The sequence below is a fragment of the Haemaphysalis longicornis genome, unplaced genomic scaffold (genome assembly GCF_048455015.1).
Source record: "Haemaphysalis longicornis isolate Haplotype H1 unplaced genomic scaffold, Haemaphysalis longicornis Haplotype H1 scaffold_15, whole genome shotgun sequence".
Taxonomy (NCBI): Eukaryota; Metazoa; Arthropoda; class Arachnida; order Ixodida; family Ixodidae; genus Haemaphysalis; species Haemaphysalis longicornis.
The window spans coordinates 23,721,515-23,737,490 of NW_027526257.1; the positions used below are offsets into that span (position 1 = coordinate 23,721,515).

At 51.4% G+C, this 15,976-nt stretch overlaps 6 non-coding genes across 6 annotated transcripts; all 6 read right to left on the reverse strand.

The window, feature by feature from the left end:
- Positions 1 to 5,000: 5,000 nt before the first annotated feature.
- Positions 5,001 to 5,075, reverse strand: Trnai-gau (transfer RNA isoleucine (anticodon GAU)). The gene has a single exon. It is a non-coding gene; the product is annotated as a tRNA-Ile (tRNA).
- Positions 5,076 to 6,328: 1,253 nt separating this feature from the next.
- On the reverse strand, positions 6,329 to 6,402 carry Trnai-aau (transfer RNA isoleucine (anticodon AAU)). Its single transcript has one exon. It is a non-coding gene; the product is annotated as a tRNA-Ile (tRNA).
- A 1,756-nt stretch (positions 6,403 to 8,158) lies between these two features.
- On the reverse strand, positions 8,159 to 8,233 carry Trnai-gau (transfer RNA isoleucine (anticodon GAU)). The gene has a single exon. It is a non-coding gene; the product is annotated as a tRNA-Ile (tRNA).
- Positions 8,234 to 9,486: 1,253 nt separating this feature from the next.
- Positions 9,487 to 9,560, reverse strand: Trnai-aau (transfer RNA isoleucine (anticodon AAU)). Its single transcript has one exon. It is a non-coding gene; the product is annotated as a tRNA-Ile (tRNA).
- Positions 9,561 to 11,314: 1,754 nt separating this feature from the next.
- On the reverse strand, positions 11,315 to 11,389 carry Trnai-gau (transfer RNA isoleucine (anticodon GAU)). The gene has a single exon. It is a non-coding gene; the product is annotated as a tRNA-Ile (tRNA).
- A 1,253-nt stretch (positions 11,390 to 12,642) lies between these two features.
- On the reverse strand, positions 12,643 to 12,716 carry Trnai-aau (transfer RNA isoleucine (anticodon AAU)). The gene has a single exon. It is a non-coding gene; the product is annotated as a tRNA-Ile (tRNA).
- Between the last annotated feature and the right edge of the window lie 3,260 nt (positions 12,717 to 15,976).

Here is a 15,976-nt window from a genome sequence, read left to right on the forward strand (position 1 = left end):
GCCTCACGGTTCACCGCCGCCACCAGGATCGTATGGGAATTCGTACGGCATCCGAAGTGCCAGGGTGACCACGCAGTAGCCAACTGCGAGCGCGCTCACCAAACGTAGACTACACGAACGATGTCCGGGAACTCCGTGTCCCGTCTGGTCACCCCCTAGCCATCCGTAGCCACCAGGATCATAGGGAAATACCACGTACTTGCGGCCCAGTCTTCGGTTAACGGGCGCAGTCGTGTACCCCTTGTAGGCATGTGTGTCGCCACTACAGTGCGGCGTGGCTGGTAGCTGGACACCAGTGATCACTCCTTGTCGTGAACTGCACGGATCCTGATCATGAGCTGCGCAACCGTGCGTCCGGAACGGTGATCGCGGCAGCGGATGGTGTGGCTTCCAGGAGCTTCCCCAGGGGGCCGCCAAGCGCGGCAGTTAAAGCTGCCTGGTTGTCGTTCACGAGCTCGCCGCAACAAGGGTCGCCCGACGGCTCGTGAGATCCAACTATTGCATTCAAATTTTTCTCTCTGCCTCAGGTCGTTTGAATTGCTAAGCGGTGCTGATTAATGGGTAATTCGGGTTTCATTCACATCTAAGTTTCCTTTTACAGCCTCTTTCCGGAAATAAGCATTTTGAAGTCCCACGTTTTGAACCGGTTTCGCCCTGGCCAATCCCCCCTTGTGGGTACGTGCCAAAAATTTGAGGACATCATCATCATCATCAATTCGGAAGGCCGGTGCGCCGATCAGTGTCGGGGATACCAGGAAGCGCTGACGCTTGCTGAGATTCCAACGGAGAAGCCAGCGCCCTGAGCGATATGGCCACCGTCGTACAAGTGGGAACGGCGCCCGCTCGCGACACTTAACAGCCACATGCTCTCTCAGCAAGGCACTCCCCCGAGCGGCAGCGATGTCCGAAGCGTCAGGGAGCATCACGCTGGACGGGTTCGCATCACCGTACATCGTGGTCATGGGGTCCTTGGAGAGGTCAGTTTCGTGGTCGTCCTGAACGACGACGCAGTCACCGCAGGGCGGGCGGCTCTGTACACCCACTTGTGCCTCAGTGCAATCTGTCGTGCTCTCCGCTGGCATCACTGGCGGGTCAGACTCGTCGACAGCTGTAAGGACGTTCCGATGGTCAGAAACGCACGGCTCGCACGCAGCGGGAATGTTTGCCACCTTTTAAGCCTCCGCGGCTATCCTGCTCTCACCAGAGGGCACCACGGTGTTGCCGTGCCGGATGACGGCGGAGTAATGGTTTGGTGCTCCGGTGCTCCCAGCAGCCAATGGCGAAGGATGGCCCGGTGCGTGCTACGAGGCGTCGAAGACGACTCGAAGTTTAGTCGTGACTGCATCTTGTCGGACCACTTCATGATGCGGCATGTAATATGTATTCGGCGTCCCACACGTTCCTTGAGCGGGTACTCGCTCCGCATGGCCCTCCTTAAAATAATCACGTATTGCCTTGTCATACTGTGACAACAAGTCCGGTCGGCTGCGGAAACGCCTGAGCTGCATGCGCAATCGCTGCTCCGCAAGTGCATGGTTGTCATGGTGGGCCTCCAGTTCTGGCTCTTGAATCAGGAGTGGGACTTCGTGCCGCAGTCCTGCTTGCGGATTTCCCGTTCAAACTGCTTCGTGGCCTCGGCGTCTAGTCCAGGCCCTTCTGCCGTTTCCTTGATGCCAATGGCTTATAAGCGCCACAGATCGGACGGGTCCATCTCCTACTCGGGGTTGCTTCCCAATGGGTCCGCGTGAGTGATGAACATTGCGCAGGAGGGTTCGGATGCGCCATGGCTGCCGTTGTCAAGGTCGGCTCCCTGGACAGTCCACCCGAAGATTGTTTCGGCTGCCGTGAGGTGAGGGGTAAGACGTGATATTCTTCCCGACGACACCTTCCAGAACGAATCGGAGCCAATGAGGATGCTGACTCGATCCTCCATGTGGGTGTCCGTCAGCCGAACGTCTGCAGCAGTCAGGTTGCGCCCTGCCATCTTACTCAGGACTTCTGCGTTTACAGGTGTTCTTGTCACCGCGCAAATTTCGGGGACCTCCAAAGCCTCGATGGTGATGCGTCTCCCGCCGTGCTGACTCTTCAGAGTGATTGCGACGCGATTGCCTCGCACGGATGACCTCGGACGGGAGTCTCCAAAGGTAACGAGCGACAAGTCCTCAACACCCTGTACTGGGCAACGCAGTGTACGTGACAGGTCACGCCGAATAAACGTGCGCTGACTGCCGGAATCCAACAGTATGCGGACTATCAGCTTGTGGCTGGCTCCAATCGCCCACGCCCTCCCGGTTTGCAGGTAGATACGCGCCGCGGTGCAGACCCCGGACGATGCGGACGTGACGCTAGGAGTTGCCTGTCCGTCGTTCGGCGCGGTGACCTGACCACCTTCGGCCATACGAATTCTTCCATTCGCAGCTGCCTGCGGCGGGTGTGCTATGTTGCATAGAACTGTGAGATGCCCTTTGGAGCAACGGACGCAAACCAACGACCTCGACAGCCTGCAGCACCGGGCAAAGTGATCCTTCGTGCCGCAAAGGAAGCAGCGTCCCACGGTTCGTAACTTGCGGCGCTTTTCTTGAGGTGACATCGGTACCGTGCTCTCTGCTATACGGTGGTCTGCCGCACATAGAGGGCACTGCCGCTGTGATGGTTGTGACCGTGGTTCCGCCCTCGTCGGAGGCAGCGAAGCACCCGCTGGTAAGGCCGCAGCCGATGGAAGACCCCAATCGGAAGTTGGGGCCTCGCGCGTTTCGTGAGGGCACCGCTCTGTAACCCTGGGAAGGTCGAAGTGGCCTTCCTCGCGGACTTCTACCTGGATGCGCAGGAAGTCCAGTATTTTGTCCACTTGCTTCGCCCTTTCCGACGAGCTGGCTCTCTCGCTCACTTGCCTCGCACTTCCGGACGAGCTGGCTGCTCCGTCCGACGAGGATGCCTCCTTAGCCCTCTGCCGGTGCAGGATCCCGAGGTCGGGTGGCAGGGCCTTCATCAGTACACGATGGAGGACCACCGCGCACTCCGTCGCCGCCACTTCCAGACTCTTCAGAGCGTTTACACGGAAGAATATCTGGTCGTAGAGGTTTTGGAGTTTTCCGACCTCTGAAGAGCTCCGCACAGGGGCCAAGGCGTGCAAGCTGTCGATATGGTCCTCGACAAGCAGGTCGGTACGGCCAAATTGGGCGGTGAGGGTGCCTATCGCCACATCCTAGTTGGCCTCCGCGAGTCGGATCCCTTCGATTTCCGCCTTCGCCTTGCCCGTCAAGTACGATGTTAGATACTTGAATTTCTTGATGCGAGCCAAGGCGAGATTGCTGTGAATGATGGCATCGAAATGGTCCCAAAACGCTTGCCAGCTCCGTCGGTCGCCCAAAAATGTCGGGATGTGCAGCTTGGGTAGCGCGGCGAAGCGCGCGCTGGTGATAACGGGAGAGACCGCCGGCTGACGCAGGGTGGTGCTCGGGGCGTCGTCCGGGCGATCTCCCGTTCCGGAACCTCCAGCGACGGCGTGTGGTGTATCAGCGGGCCTTGTGGCAAACTCGATACGCGCCCGAATGTCCACCACCTTAGCGTCGTAATCCCACGAGGCAACCAGATCCGCCTCGAAGTCCTCCTCGCTGAGGCCCTCCTGAATATTCTGGTCGAGAGCATTCATCTGCTCATACCTCATGTTGACGAGGTTCAGAGGTCCTTGAAAAGCAACAGCAGGCGTGGCCGGATCCAGAAGCAGGGATTCAATGGTGGCAATCCCCTTGGTTATTGCGGCCCGAACCGCCCCACGGTGGCGGCGGACCTTGTCCATAGCAGGAGACTCGCCCAAACCAGGCGACCCGGTGTCCTCGGCACGAGCAGCGGCGGCGGACAGCATTCGATGACGACGCCGGCGGAATGGCGCAGCCTCGCGGGAATTCCAGGCCTTGCGTCCTCGCTGTCTGCGCCGCGTCAAGTCAGGTCTGCTCGTGGGTCGGCTCCCGGGTTTCGCGGCACAAGAATGTCGCGGATCGCGACGTAAGAAAGGAGCCAGACAGCCGGTCGCCCTTTCGCTGCGCTGATCACGAACCAACTGCCCCGAGCAAGAGGCGCGAGCTATACCCGTAATCGCGTGCCCGTGCAGCCCTGCCTCTTTTATTCATTATCCACAACAATGACCACTACGCTATCGAAGGGGCGATTTTCCCCTCTACTTTTTAGGAAATTTATGTCAAAGTATTTTTTTCCTGTGCTTGGGGGTTGTAACCAGAGCTACTCCGACTTCTCTGGGTGAAGGGGACCTTCTTTTTATTCACCGGGCCGTGACCCGATTGTCTACGACATTTCGAGAGTGGTCCACCAGTGTTGAACCCTCTTAGGCTCCCTATGGCACCAAGACTGCCAAAACAAAGGCCGTCTCTATGCACGTAGCGAATCAGAATAGGAAAAGAGAAGTTCGTACAAATAACACAGAAAAAAAGTTTGGCAGTCAAAAAAACCTCGGAAAGCAAAGTAGAGGAAATTTAGGTCATTGAAAGAGATAAGGAATTTGGAAAGAAAGAATAAAGTGGAGAGAAAATTCCCGCGAGGAGGGATCTGAACTCACCACCTCCAGAATACCGGTCTGGTGCTACAACCGCTACGCGACCGGCGGGGCGATATTCCCCTCAGCTTTCTGGGGTAACAATGTCAAAGTAGTTTTTTTCCTGTGCTCGGGTTGGTAGCCCGAGCCACTGCGACTGCTCTTGGTGATGGAGACCTTTTTAATCCCCGGGAGTGACTCGATTGTCTACGAAATGTCGAGAGTGGTCAACAAGCGTTGACTGCCTTAAGCTCCCTATGGCACCAAGACTGCCAGAACAGAGGCCCTCGCTATGCTTGTAGGGAATCAGAATAGCAATTGGGGCTGGTAGAAATAACACAGAAATAATGGTTCGCAGTCAATAAATCCTCGGAAAGCAAAGGGGAGGATGTTGTAGGTCATTGACACAGCTAAAAAGTTTGTTAAGAAAGAAAGAAAGCAGAGAGAAAATACCCCCAGGTGGGATCCGAACCCACGACCTCCAGAATATCGGTCTGGAGCGATGACCACTACGCTGCCGGCAGGGAGATGTTCCCCTCTGCTTTCTTGGGTATTTCTGTCAAAGTAATCTTTCCCTGTGCTTGGGGGTGGTACCCAGCGCCACTTCGACTCCTCGTGGTGAAGGGGACCTTCTTTTTGATCCCCGGGGCGTGACTCGATTGTCAACGACATGTCGAGAGTGGCCTACCAGCGTTGAACCCTCCTAAGCTCCCTATGACACCAAGACGGCCAGAAATGAGGGTCTCGCGATGTATGTAGCGAATCAGAACAGGAAAAGTAAGCTTGTTCAATTAACACAGAAATAAAGGTTGGCAGTCAGAAAAACCTTGAAAAGATTAGGGGATGATGTTGTAGGTCAATGAAACAGATAAAGAATTTGGAAAGAAAGAAAAAAAAGCGGAGGAAAAATTCCCACTAGGTGAGAACTGAACCCACGACATCCAGAATACCGGTCTGGTGCGACGACCACTACGCCACCGGCGGGGCGATTTTCCCCTCCGCTTTCTGGAGTATTTATGTCAAAGTAATTTTTTTTGTGCTTCGGTTTGGTAGCCAGAGCCACTGCGACTTCTCGGGGTGAAGGGGACCTTCTTTTTAATCCCCGGGGCGTGACTCGAAGCTCCCTATGGCACCGAGACTGCCAGAACAGAGGCCCTCGGTATGCAGGGAGGGAATCAGAATCGCAAATAAGGGGCTGGTAGAAATGACACAGAACTGAAGGTCGGCAGTCAAAAAAACCTCGGAAAGCAAAGGGGAGGAAGGTGTAGGTCATTGAAACAGATAAAGAATTTGGAAAGAAAGAAAGAAAGCGGAGAGAAAATTCCCGCCAGGTGGGAACTGAACCCACCACCTCCAGAATACCGGTCTTGTGGCACGACCGCTACGCGACCGGCGGGGCGATTTTCCCCTCAGCTTTCTGGGGTAATAATGTCAAAATAGTTTTTTCCTGTGCTTGGGTTGGTAGCCCGAGCCACTGCCACTTCTCTTGGTGAAGGGGACCTTTTTTTAAAAACCCGGGAGTGACTCGATTGTCTACGAAATGCCGCGAGTGGTCAACCAGCGTTGAACGCCTTAAGCTCCCTATGGCGCCAAGACTGCCAGAAGAAAAGCCCTCGCTATGCTTGTAGGGAATCATAGTAGCAACTAAGGGGCTGGTAGATATAACAAAGAAATAATGGTTGGCAGTCAAAAAATCATCGGAAAGCAAAGGGAAGGATGTTGTAGGTCATTGACACAGATAAAAAATTTGTAAAGAAAGAAAGAAAGCAGAGAGAAAATACCCCCAGGTGAGATCCGAACCCACGACCTCCAGAATATTGGTCTGGTGCGATGACCACTACGCTACCGGCGGGGAGATGTTCCCCTCCGCTTCCTTGGGTATTTCTGTCAAAGTAATCTTTCCCTTTGCTTGGTGGTGGTACCCAGCGCCACTCCGACTCCTCGGTGTAAAGAGGACCTTCTTTTTGATCCCCGGGACGTGACTCGATTGTCTACGACATGTCGAGAGTGGTCAACCAGCGTTGAACCCTCCTAAGCTCCGTATGACACCAAGACTGCCAGAAAAGACGCCCTCGCTATGGATGTAGCGAATCAGAATAGGAAAAGATAAGCTCGTACAATTAACACAGAATTTAAGTTTGGCAGTCATAAACACCTTGAAAAGCCTAGGGGAGGAAGTTGTAGGTCAATGAAACAGATAAAGAATTTGGAAAATAAGAAAAAAAACTGGAGAAAAAATCCCGCCAGGTTGGAAGTGAACCCACGACATCCAGAATACCGGTCTGGTGCGAAGACCACTACGCGACCAGTGAGGCGATTTTCCCCTCCGCTTTCTGGAGTATTTATGTCAAAGTAATTATTTCTTGTGCTTGGGGTTGGTACCCAGCGCCACTCCGACTCCTCGGGGTAAAGGGGACCTTCTTTTTGATCCCCGGGACGTGACTCGATTGTCTACGACATTTCGATAGTGGTCAACCCGTGTTGAACCCTCTTGAGCTCCCTATGGCACTGAGACTACCAGAACAGAGGTCCTCGGTATGCATGTAGGGAATCAGAATTGCAAATAAGGGGCAGGTAGAAATAACACAGAAATAAATGTTGGCAGTCAAAAAAACCTCGGAAAGCAAAGGGGAGGATTTTGTAGGTCATTGTAACCGACAATGAATTTGGAAAGAAAGAAAGAAAGCGGAGAGAAAATTCCCGCCAGGTAGGAACTGAACCCGCGACCTCCAGAATGCCAGTATGGGGCGACGACCCCTATGCGACCGGCGGGGCGATTTTGCCCTCCGCTTTCTTGGGTATTTATGTCAAAGTAATTTTTTCCTGTGCTTGGGGGTGGTAGCCAGAGCCACCGCGACTTCTCGGGGTGAATGGGACCTTCTTTTTAATCCCCGGGCCGTGACTCTATTGTCTACGACATTTCGAGAGTGGTCCACCAGTGTTGAACCCTCTTAGGCTCCCTATGGCACCAAGACTGCCAAAACAAAGGCCGTCTCTATGCACGTAGCGAATCAGAATAGGAAAAGAGAAGTTCGTACAAATAACACAGAAAAAAAGTTTGGCAGTCAAAAAAACCTCGGAAAGCAAAGTAGAGGAAATTGAGGTCATTGAAAGAGATAAGGAATTTGGAAAGAAAGAATAAAGTGGAGAGAAAATTCCCGCGAGGAGGGATCTGAACTCACCACCTCCAGAATACCGGTCTGGTGCTACAACCGCTACGCGACCGGCGGGGCGATATTCCCCTCAGCTTTCTGGGGTAACAATGTCAAAGTAGTTTTTTTCCTGTGCTCGGGTTGGTAGCCCGAGCCACTGCGACTGCTCTTGGTGATGGAGACCTTTTTAATCCCCGGGAGTGACTCGATTGTCTACGAAATGTCGAGAGTGGTCAACAAGCGTTGACTGCCTTAAGCTCCCTATGGCACCAAGACTGCCAGAACAGAGGCCCTCGCTATGCTTGTAGGGAATCAGAATAGCAATTGGGGCTGGTAGAAATAACACAGAAATAATGGTTCGCAGTCAATAAATCCTCGGAAAGCAAAGGGGAGGATGTTGTAGGTCATTGACACAGCTAAAAAGTTTGTAAAGAAAGAAAGAAAGCAGAGAGAAAATACCCCCAGGTGGGATCCGAACCCACGACCTCCAGAATATCGGTCTGGTGCGATGACCACTACGCTGCCGGCAGGGAGATGTTCCCCTCTGCTTTCTTGGGTATTTCTGTCAAAGTAATCTTTCCCTGTGCTTGGGGGTGGTACCCAGCGCCACTTCGACTCCTCGTGGTGAAGGGGACCTTCTTTTTGATCACCGGGGCGTGACTCGATTGTCAACGACATGTCGAGAGTGGCCTACCAGCGTTGAACCCTCCTAAGCTCCCTATGACACCAAGACGGCCAGAAATGAGGGTCTCGCTATGTATGTAGCGAATCAGAACAGGAAAAGTAAGCTTGTTCAATTAACACAGAAATAAAGGTTGGCAGTCAGAAAAACCTTGAAAAGATTAGGGGATGATGTTGTAGGTCAATGAAACAGATAAAGAATTTGGAAAGAAAGAAAAAAAAGCGGAGGAAAAATTCCCACTAGGTGAGAACTGAACCCACCACATCCAGAATACCGGTCTGGTGCGACGACCACTACGCCACCGGCGGGGCGATTTTCCCCTCCGCTTTCTGGAGTATTTATGTCAAAGTAATTTTTTTTGTGCTTCGGTTTGGTAGCCAGAGCCACTGCGACTTCTCGGGGTGAAGGGGACCTTCTTTTTAATCCCCGGGGCGTGACTCGAAGCTCCCTATGGCACCGAGACTGCCAGAACAGAGGCCCTCGGTATGCAGGGAGGGAATCAGAATCGCAAATAAGGGGCTGGTAGAAATAACACAGAACTGAAGGTCGGCAGTCAAAAAAACCTCGGAAAGCAAAGGGGAGGAAGGTGTAGGTCATTGAAACAGATAAAGAATTTGGAAAGAAAGAAAGAAAGCGGAGAGAAAATTCCCGCCAGGTGGGAACTGAACCCACCACCTCCAGAATACCGGTCTTGTGGCACGACCGCTACGCGACCGGCGGGGCGATTTTCCCCTCAGCTTTCTGGGGTAATAATGTCAAAATAGTTTTTTCCTGTGCTTGGGTTGGTAGCCCGAGCCACTGCCACTTCTCTTGGTGAAGGGGACCTTTTTTTAAAAACCCGGGAGTGACTCGATTGTCTACGAAATGCCGCGAGTGGTCAACCAGCGTTGAACGCCTTAAGCTCCCTATGGCGCCAAGACTGCCAGAAGAAAAGCCCTCGCTATGCTTGTAGGGAATCATAGTAGCAACTAAGGGGCTGGTAGATATAACAAAGAAATAATGGTTGGCAGTCAAAAAATCATCGGAAAGCAAAGGGAAGGATGTTGTAGGTCATTGACACAGATAAAAAATTTGTAAAGAAAGAAAGAAAGCAGAGAGAAAATACCCCCAGGTGAGATCCGAACCCACGACCTCCAGAATATTGGTCTGGTGCGATGACCACTACGCTACCGGCGGGGAGATGTTCCCCTCCGCTTCCTTGGGTATTTCTGTCAAAGTAATCTTTCCCTTTGCTTGGTGGTGGTACCCAGCGCCACTCCGACTCCTCGGTGTAAAGAGGACCTTCTTTTTGATCCCCGGGACGTGACTCGATTGTCTACGACATGTCGAGAGTGGTCAACCAGCGTTGAACCCTCCTAAGCTCCGTATGACACCAAGACTGCCAGAAAAGACGCCCTCGCTATGGATGTAGCGAATCAGAATAGGAAAAGATAAGCTCGTACAATTAACACAGAATTTAAGTTTGGCAGTCATAAACACCTTGAAAAGCCTAGGGGAGGAAGTTGTAGGTCAATGAAACAGATAAAGAATTTGGAAAATAAGAAAAAAAACTGGAGAAAAAATCCCGCCAGGTTGGAAGTGAACCCACGACATCCAGAATACCGGTCTTGTGCGAAGACCACTACGCGACCAGTGAGGCGATTTTCCCCTCCGCTTTCTGGAGTATTTATGTCAAAGTAATTATTTCTTGTGCTTGGGGTTGGTACCCAGCGCCACTCCGACTCCTCGGGGTAAAGGGGACCTTCTTTTTGATCCCCGGGACGTGACTCGATTGTCTACGACATTTCGATAGTGGTCAACCCGTGTTGAACCCTCTTGAGCTCCGATGGCACTGAGACTGCCAGAACAGAGGTCCTCGGTATGCATGTAGGGAATCAGAATTGCAAATAAGGGGCGGGTAGAAATAACACAGAAATAAATGTTGGCAGTCAAAAAAACCTCGGAAAGCAAAGGGGAGGATTTTGTAGGTCATTGTAACCGACAATGAATTTGGAAAGAAAGAAAGAAAGCGGAGAGAAAATTCCCGCCAGGTAGGAACTGAACCCGCGACCTCCAGAATGCCAGTATGGGGCGACGACCCCTATGCGACCGGCGGGGCGATTTTGCCCTCCGCTTTCTTGGGTATTTATGTCAAAGTAATTTTTTCCTGTGCTTGGGGGTGGTAGCCAGAGCCACCGCGACTTCTCGGGGTGAATGGGACCTTCTTTTTAATCCCCGGGCCGTGACTCTATTGTCTACGACATTTCGAGAGTGGTCCACCAGTGTTGAACCCTCTTAGGCTCCCTATGGCACCAAGACTGGCAAAACAAAGGCCGTCCTTATGCACGTAGCGAATCAGAATAGGAAAAGAGAAGTTCGTACAAATAACACAGAAAAAAAGTTTGGCAGTCAAAAAAACCTCGGAAAGCAAAGTAGAGGAAATTTAGGTCATTGAAAGAGATAAGGAATTTGGAAAGAAAGAATAAAGTGGAGAGAAAATTCCCGCGAGGAGGATCTGAACTCACCACCTCCAGAATACCGGTCTGGTGCTACAACCGCTACGCGACCGGCGGGGCGATATTCCCCTCAGCTTTCTGGGGTAACAATGTCAAAGTAGTTTTTTTCCTGTGCTCGGGTTGGTAGCCCGAGCCACTGCGACTGCTCTTGGTGATGGAGACCTTTTTAATCCCCGGGAGTGACTCGATTGTCTACGAAATGTCGAGAGTGGTCAACAAGCGTTGACTGCCTTAAGCTCCCTATGGCACCAAGACTGCCAGAACAGAGGCCCTCGCTATGCTTGTAGGGAATCAGAATAGCAATTGGGGCTGGTAGAAATAACACAGAAATAATGGTTCGCAGTCAATAAATCCTCGGAAAGCAAAGGGGAGGATGATGTAGGTCATTGACACAGCTAAAAAGTTTGTAAAGAAAGAAAGAAAGCAGAGAGAAAATACCCCCAGGTGGGATCCGAACCCACGACCTCCAGAATATCGGTCTGGTGCGATGACCACTACGCTGCCGGCAGGGAGATGTTCCCCTCTGCTTTCTTGGGTATTTCTGTCAAAGTAATCTTTCCCTGTGCTTGGGGGTGGTACCCAGCGCCACTTCGACTCCTCGTGGTGAAGGGGACCTTCTTTTTGATCCCCGGGGCGTGACTCGATTGTCAACGACATGTCGAGAGTGGCCTACCAGCGTTGAACCCTCCTAAGCTCCCTATGACACCAAGACGGCCAGAAATGAGGGTCTCGCTATGTATTTAGCGAATCAGAACAGGAAAAGTAAGCTTGTTCAATTAACACAGAAATAAAGGTTGGCAGTCAGAAAAACCTTGAAAAGATTAGGGGATGATGTTGTAGGTCAATGAAACAGATAAAGAATTTGGAAAGAAAGAAAAAAAAGCGGAGGAAAAATTCCCACTAGGTGAGAACTGAACCCACGACATCCAGAATACCGGTCTGGTGCGACGACCACTACGCCACCGGCGGGGCGATTTTCCCCTCCGCTTTCTGGAGTATTTATGTCAAAGTAATTTTTTTTGTGCTTCGGTTTGGTAGCCAGAGCCACTGCGACTTCTCGGGGTGAAGGGGACCTTCTTTTTAATCCCCGGGGCGTGACTCGAAGCTCCCTATGGCACCGAGACTGCCAGAACAGAGGCCCTCGGTATGCAGGGAGGGAATCAGAATCGCAAATAAGGGGCTGGTAGAAATAACACAGAACTGAAGGTCGGCAGTCAAAAAAACCTCGGAAAGCAAAGGGGAGGAAGGTGTAGGTCATTGAAACAGATAAAGAATTTGGAAAGAAAGAAAGAAAGCGGAGAGAAAATTCCCGCCAGGTGGGAACTGAACCCACCACCTCCAGAATACCGGTCTTGTGGCACGACCGCTACGCGACCGGCGGGGCGATTTTCCCCTCAGCTTTCTGGGGTAATAATGTCAAAATAGTTTTTTCCTGTGCTTGGGTTGGTAGCCCGAGCCACTGCCACTTCTCTTGGTGAAGGGGACCTTTTTTTAAAAACCCGGGAGTGACTCGATTGTCTACGAAATGCCGCGAGTGGTCAACCAGCGTTGAACGCCTTAAGCTCCCTATGGCGCCAAGACTGCCAGAAGAAAAGCCCTCGCTATGCTTGTAGGGAATCATAGTAGCAACTAAGGGGCTGGTAGATATAACAAAGAAATAATGGTTGGCAGTCAAAAAATCATCGGAAAGCAAAGGGAAGGATGTTGTAGGTCATTGACACAGATAAAAAATTTGTAAAGAAAGAAAGAAAGCAGAGAGAAAATACCCCCAGGTGAGATCCGAACCCACGACCTCCAGAATATTGGTCTGGTGCGATGACCACTACGCTACCGGCGGGGAGACGTTCCCCTCCGCTTCCTTGGGTATTTCTGTCAAAGTAATCTTTCCCTTTGCTTGGTGGTGGTACCCAGCGCCACTCCGACTCCTCGGTGTAAAGAGGACCTTCTTTTTGATCCCCGGGACGTGACTCGATTGTCTACGACATGTCGAGAGTGGTCAACCAGCGTTGAACCCTCCTAAGCTCCGTATGACACCAAGACTGCCAGAAAAGAGGCCCTCGCTATGGATGTAGCGAATCAGAATAGGAAAAGATAAGCTCGTACAATTAACACAGAATTTAAGTTTGGCAGTCATAAACACCTTGAAAAGCCTAGGGGAGGAAGTTGTAGGTCAATGAAACAGATAAAGAATTTGGAAAATAAGAAAAAAAACTGGAGAAAAAATCCCGCCAGGTTGGAAGTGAACCCACGACATCCAGAATACCGGTCTGGTGCGAAGACCACTACGCGACCAGTGAGGCGATTTTCCCCTCCGCTTTCTGGAGTATTTATGTCAAAGTAATTATTTCTTGTGCTTGGGGTTGGTACCCAGCGCCACTCCGACTCCTCGGGGTAAAGGGGACCTTCTTTTTGATCCCCGGGACGTGACTCGATTGTCTACGACATTTCGATAGTGGTCAACCCGTGTTGAACCCTCTTGAGCTCCGATGGCACTGAGACTGCCAGAACAGAGGTCCTCGGTATGCATGTAGGGAATCAGAATTTCAAATAAGGGGCGGGTAGAAATAACACAGAAATAAATGTTGGCAGTCAAAAAAACCTCGGAAAGCAAAGGGGAGGATTTTGTAGGTCATTGTAACCGACAATGAATTTGGAAAGAAAGAAAGAAAGCGGAGAGAAAATTCCCGCCAGGTAGGAACTGAACCCGCGACCTCCAGAATGCCAGTATGGGGCGACGACCCCTATGCGACCGGCGGGGCGATTTTGCCCTCCGCTTTCTTGGGTATTTATGTCAAAGTAATTTTTTCCTGTGCTTGGGGGTGGTAGCCAGAGCCACCGCGACTTCTCGGGGTGAATGGGACCTTCTTTTTAATCCCCGGGCCGTGACTCTATTGTCTATGACATGACGAGAGTGGTCAACCAGCGTTGAACCCTGTTAAGCTACCTATGGCACCAAGACTGACAGAAAAGAGGCCCTGGCAATGCACGTAGCGAATGAGAATAGGAAATAAGGGGCTCGTAGAAATAACACAAAAAAGAGGTTGGCAGTCCAAAAAACCTCGGAAAGCAATGGGGAGGATGTTGTAGGTCATCGAAACCGATTAAGAATTTTGAAAGAAATAAAGAAAGTGGAGAGAAAATTCATGCCAGGTGAGAGCAGAACCCACGACTTCCAGAATACGCTCTGGTGCGACGACCACTACGCTGCCGGCGGGGCGATTTTCGCCTCCGCTTATTAAGGAAGTTTTTAAAGTAATTTTTTTCTGTGCTTGGGGGTGGTAGCCAGCGCCACTCCGAGTCCTCCAGGTGAAGGGGGCCTTCTTTTTATTCCCCGGGGCGTGACTCAATTGTTTACGGCATGTCGAGAGTGGTCAACCAGCGTTGAACCCTCTTAAGCTCCTATAACACCAAGACTGCCAGCAAAGAGTCCTACGCAATGCACGTAGCGAATCAGAATAGGAAATAAGGGGCTAGTAGATATGACACAGAAATAAAGGTTGGCAGTCAGTAAAACCTCGGAAAGCAAAGGGGAAGATGTTGTAGGTAATTGAAACCGATAAGAAATATGGAACGAAAGAAAGAAAGGGAAGAGAAAAAAAACGCCCTCTTCCCTTCGCGGGAACCCTGGTGTGATGCGACGCTGAGGGGGTTCAAGCGCAAGCGGAGAGCAATCGTCGACCGAAAGGCCACCGGAGAGTGGCACACGGGTATATTATTGGCAATATATAAGCGCAGCCGCCCACCGGTGGAGTGAGAGCGCGCTGGGCCTCACACGCTCTTACCTGGGCACACGCTGGCGCCAGTGCATCTGCCGCGGCTGTGACCCAACACAATCTAACATAATTCAAATCCAATCCAATCCAATCTAATCCAAAACCAATCCAAGCCAAGCCAAGCCAAGCCAATCCAATTCAATCCCTCGCCAGAGAGTGTTCGCTATCGGAGAAAAGAGCGGGCGAGTGGCTGCGGACAACGGAAGCACATAGGAAGTACAGGGCCGCCGACAAGAGATGCTCCGAGAGTCGCATCTAAAATTTCCGCCACGTGGTAGACGAACCCACGACCTCCAAAATACGGTCTGGAGCGATGACCACTACGCGTCCGGCTGGACATTTTCCTCTCCGCAATTTGGGGTATTTATGTCAAAGTAATTTTTTCCTGTGCTTGGAAATGGTAGCCAGCACCACTCCGACTCCTCGGGGTGAAGGGGGCCTTCTTTTTAATCCCTGGGGAGTGACTCGATTCTCTACGACACGTCGAGAGTGGTCAACGAGCGTTCAACCCTCTTAAGCTCCCTATGGCACCAAGACTGCCAGAACTGAGGCCCTCGCTATGCATGTAGGGAATCAGAATAGCAAATACGGGGCTGGTAGAAATAACAGAGAAATAAAGGTTTTCAGTCAGAAAAACCTTGAAAAGCCTATTGGAGGAAGTTGTAGGTTATTGAAACAGATTAAGAATTTGGAAAGAATGAAAAAAAAGTGGAGAAAAAACTCCCGCCAGGAGGGAACTGAACCCACGACGTCCAGAATACCGGTCTGGTGCGACTACCACTACGCGACCGGCGGGGCGATTTTCCCCTCTGCTTTCTGGAGTATTTATGTCAATGTGATTTTTTCTTGTGCTTGGGGTAGTAGCCAGAGCCACTGCGACTTCTCGGGGAGAAGGGGACCTTCTTTTTATTCCCTGGGGCGTGACTCGATTTTCTAAGCCATGTCGAGAGTCGTGAACCAGCGTTGAACGCTGCTAGGCTCACTACGGCACCGAGACTGCCAGAACAGAGGCCCTCGGTATGCATGGAGGGAATCAGAATCGCAAATAAGGGGATCGTAGAAATAACACAGAACTGAAGGTCGGCAGTCAAAAAAACCACGGAAAGCAAAAGGGAGGAAGGTGTAGGTCATTGAAACAGATAAAGAATTTGGAAAGAAAGAAAGAAAGCGGAGAGAAAATTCCCGCCAGGTGGGAACTGAACCCACCACCTCCAGAATACCGGTCTTGTGGCACGACCGCTACGCGACCGGCGGGGCGATTTTCCCCTCAGCTTACTGGGGTAATAATGTCAAAGTAGTTTTTTCCTGTGCTTGGGTTGGTAGCC